Consider the following 5,000-nt stretch of genomic DNA (forward strand, 5'->3'; position numbering starts at 1 on the left):
TGTATACGACATACTTAATGAGTATATACTATATACTATTAGTTGATTTTAGTATACTGTAAACAAACGGTATCCTTTCAGTTGAGAATACTTGTAGCCCTTTGACTGTCTACCGGATGTTGATGCTGTTGCTATGCAACTTCTTGCAAGCTTGGTTAGCATAACAAACGACTAGCTAGACCTCTTACGACTTCATTAACAACGTCCATTAAGAACGCATAACGACTGTACCACTTAGCTAAGAATGACTGGAATAACCAAGTCAATAGGGTGTGTTCGTGAATTCACTCTGGCTATCTACTCAGATGAGAGTGCTCTGATATCGGAGTAGATAGCATATTTTCTGCCATTTTCATTGAAATCTGAAAACGTTGTGAAGCCACGCCCATTTTCATGAAATCTGAAAACGTTGTGAAGCCGCGCCCATTTTCATGAAGTCTGAAAATGTTGTGAAGCCACGCCCATTTTCATGAAATCTGAAAACATTGTGAAGCCACGCCCATTTTCATGAAATCTGAAAACATTGTGAAGCCACGCCCATTTTCTGAGGAATAGTATTATGGACCCTAAAACCCCAGAAATAGTGTCCACTGCTTGTATACTTCGTATTTTGGCGGATGTAGTACAAAGTCCAGGAACTTTTGGCATACTAACTATACCCATACTACGACCATACTACGACCAACAAGCATACTACATACTCAATTTATGTCACAAATAGTACGGTTAGTATTTTTATTTTTACCTTTATTTAACTAGGCAAGTCAGTTAAGAACAAATTCTTATTTTCAATGACAAACTAGGAACAGTGGGTTAACTGCCTGTTCAGGGACAGAACGACAGATTTGTACTTTGTCAGCTCGAGGATATGAACTTGCAACCTTTCGGTTACTAGTCCAACGCTCTAACCACTAGGCTACCCTGCCGCCCCAGTAGGAGTATTCAAACAGCTTAAAAGAGATAGACAGAGACACCACAGAGAAAAACATATGTACAAAGGGAAACAACCCACACAGACAGAAAAACAGCCCAGGAGATCAAAGATAGAGATACACACAGAGATAGAGATATAGATAGAGATACACACAGAGATAGAGATATAGACAGAGACAGAGATATAGACAGAGACAGAGATATAGACAGAGACAGAGATAGACACAGAGATAGAGATATAGACAGAGACAGAGATATAGACAGAGACAGAGATATAGACAGAGATATAGATAGAGACAGAGATATAGACAGAGACAGAGATATAGACAGAGATATAGACAGAGACAGAGATATAGACAGAGACAGAGATAGAGATAGACACAGAGATATAGACAGAGACAGAGATATAGACAGAGACATAGACAGAGACAGAGACAGAGATATAGACAGAGACATAGACAGAGACATAGACATAGACATAGACAGAGACAGAGACAAAGATAGACACAGAGACAGAGATATAGACAGAGACAGAGCTATAGACAGAGATAGAGATATAGATAGACACAAAGATAGAGATATAGACAGAGACAGAGATATAGACAGAGATATAGACAGACAGAGATATAGACAGAGACAGAGATATAGACAGAGACAGAGACAGAGATATAGACAGAGACAGAGATATAGACAGAGACAGAGATATAGACAGAGCTATAGACAGAGACAGAGATATATACAGAGATATAGATAGAGACAGAGATATAGACAGAGACAGAGATATAGACAGAGACAGAGATATAGACAGAGACAGAGACAGAGATAGAGATAGACACAGAGACAGAGATATAGACAGAGACAGAGATAGAGATAGACACAGAGACAGAGATATAGACAGAGATAGAGATAGACACAGAGACAGAGATATAGACAGAGACATAGACAGAGATAGACACAGAGACAGAGATATAGACAGAGACAGAGATATAGACAGAGACAAAGCTATAGACAGAGATAGAGATAGACAAAGAGATAGAGATATAGACAGAGACATAGACAGAGACAGAGATATAGACAGAGATATAGATAGAGACAGAGATATAGACAGAGACAGAGATAGAGATAGACACAGAGATATAGACAGAGACAGAGTTAGACACAGAGACAGAGATATAGACAGAGACAGAGATATAGACAGAGATATAGATAGAGACAGAGATATAGACAGAGACAGAGATAGACACAGAGACAGAGATATAGACAGAGACAGAGATATAGACAGAGACAGAGATATAGACAGAGACAGAGATATAGACAGAGATATAGATAGACACAGAGACCGAGATATAGACAGAGACAGAGCTATAGACAGAGACAGAGATATAGACAGAGACAGAGATATAGACAGAGACAGAGATATAGACAGAGACAGAGATATAGACAGAGACAGAGATAGAGATAGACACAGAGATAGAGATATAGACAGAGACAGAGATATAGACAGAGACAGAGATATAGATAGACACAGAGACCGAGATATAGACACAGAGACAGAGCTATAGACAGAGACCGAGATATAGACAGAGACAGAGATATAGACAGAGACAGAGATATAGACAGAGACAGAGATATAGACAGAGACAGAGATATAGATAGAGACAGAGATATAGATAGAGACAGAGATATAGATAGAGACAGAGCTATAGACAGAGACCGAGATATAGACAGAGACAGAGATATAGACAGAGACAGAGATATAGACAGAGACAGAGATAGAGATAGACACAGAGATATAGATAGACACAGAGACCGAGATATAGACAGAGACAGAGCTATAGACAGAGACCGAGATATAGACAGAGACAGAGATATAGACAGAGATAGACACAGAGATAGAGATATAGACAGAGACAGAGATATAGACATAGATAGACACAGAGATAGAGATATAGACAGAGACAGAGATATAGACAGAGACAGAGATATAGACAGAGACAGAGATATAGACAGAGACAGAGATATAGACATAGACAGAGACAGAAATACAGATATACACAGAGACAGAGATATAGACAGAGACAGAGATATAGACAGAGACAGAGACAGAGACAGAGACAGAGATAGAGACAGAGATATAGACAGAGACAAAGATAGAGACAGAGATATAGACATAGACAGAGACAGAGACAGAGACATAGACAGAGACAGAGATATAGACAGAGACAGAGATAGAGACAGAGACAGAGATATAGACAGAGACAAAGATAGAGACAGAGATATAGACAGAGACAGAGACAGAGACAGAGATATACACAGAGACAGAGACAGAGATATAGACAGAGACAGAGACAGAGATAGAGACAGAGATATAGACAGAGACAAAGATAGAGACAGCGAGAGACAGAGACAGAAACAAAGATAGAGAAAAAGACAGAGATAGACACATAGACAGAGATCGAGATAGACACAGAGACAGAGATAGACTATGTACAGACTCAGTGAGCATAGCCTTGCTATTGAGAAAGGCCGCCGTAGGCAGACATGGCTCCCAAGAGAAGACAGGCTATGTGCTCACTGCTAACACAAAATGAGGTGGAAACTGAGCTGCACTTCCTAACCTCCTGCCCAATGTATGACCATATTAGAGAGACATATTTCCCTCAGATAACACAGATCCACAAAGAATTCGAAAAACAAATCCAATTTTGGATTTTGAATCCCTTATCGTGTTTGTGCAGCATTTAGCTATGGTGCAGTATGCCAACACACTCCATCTAGCCTCTACAGTAACATAACAGTGCTGTATGCTAACACTGTGACTAGCCTCTACAGTAACAGAACAGTGCTGTATGCTAACACTCTGACTAGCCTCTAAAGTAAGAGAACAGTGCTGTATGCTAACAATGCGACTAGCCTCTACAGTAAGAGAACAGTGCCGTATGCTAACACTCTGATGCTAACACTGCTGACTAGCCTCTACAGTAACAGAACAGTGCTGTATGCTAACACTCTGACTAGCCTGTAAAGTAGCAGAACAGTGCTGTATGCTAACACTCTGACTAGCCTCTACAGTAACAGAACAGTGCTGTATGCTAACACTGCGACTAGCCTCTACAGTAACAGAACAGTGCTGTATGCTAACACTGCGACTAGCCTCTTCAGTAAGAGAACAGTACTGTATGCTAACACTGCGACTAGCCTCTACAGTAACAGAACAGTGCTGTATGCTAACACTCTGACTAGCCTCTACAGTAACAGAACAGTGCTGTATGCTAACACTCTGACTAGCCTCTACAGTAACAGAACAGTGCTGTATGCTAACACTGCGACTAGCCTCTACAGTAAGATAACAGTGCCGTATGCTAACACTGCGACTAGCCTCTACAGTAACAGAACAGTGCTGTATGCTAACACTGGGACTAGCCTCTACAGTAAGAGAACAGTGCTGTATGCTAACACTCTGACTAGCCTCTTCAGTAAGAGAACAGCGCCGTATGCAAGCTTATGTTAGCGCCCAGAGGACACAGCTAGCTAGTCTAGATGGAGTGGCAGCCTGGCAGGGGGCGTGGTCCTGACCCAGAGGTCGTCTATCAATACCACACTCTGCTCCGCTCCACTGCCTGTTAAACCAACTCTGCTCCGTTCCACTCTCACTAAGCACCGAAGTGTGTGTGTGTATTTGAGCGTGTGTGTGTGTTTTCTTTTTGTGTGTATGTGTGTGCGTGGGTGTGTGTGTGTGTGTGTGTACTATTTTCCCTCCAGTACATCCCGGTGCAGGTGTGTGTAATCAGTGTGAGGGCATGTGCTCAAGCGTGGTTAATATTTCCGTTTTTTTTCTGGATCGAAAAAGGCCTTGGGTGGCTGGCGTGGCAGGGGGCGTGGCAGGGGGCGTGGCAGGGGGCGTGGCAGGGGGCGTGGCAGGGGGGGGTGGCAGGGGGGGTGCACGGCCGGCGGTGTAGAGACATTTGTGCATTTTTAAGCCAATTTCCTACAATTCTACACATTTCTCCACGGCGCCGAGGTACTTTTTTGCAGTTTTAAAGCTAATTTCCTGGAATCCTACACAT

General features: G+C 42.0%; 1 protein-coding gene across 1 annotated transcript in view; it reads right to left on the reverse strand.

Moving 5' to 3' along the window:
• Window positions 1-5,000, reverse strand: part of zbbx (zinc finger, B-box domain containing) — a gene marked incomplete at its 3' end in the record, with an annotated part of 79,249 nt that overhangs the window by 54,971 nt on the left and 19,278 nt on the right. The gene's annotated exons all lie outside the window — the stretch shown is intronic.

This window comes from Oncorhynchus nerka, linkage group LG14 (assembly GCF_034236695.1).
Source record: "Oncorhynchus nerka isolate Pitt River linkage group LG14, Oner_Uvic_2.0, whole genome shotgun sequence".
NCBI lineage: Eukaryota > Metazoa > Chordata > Actinopteri > Salmoniformes > Salmonidae > Oncorhynchus > Oncorhynchus nerka.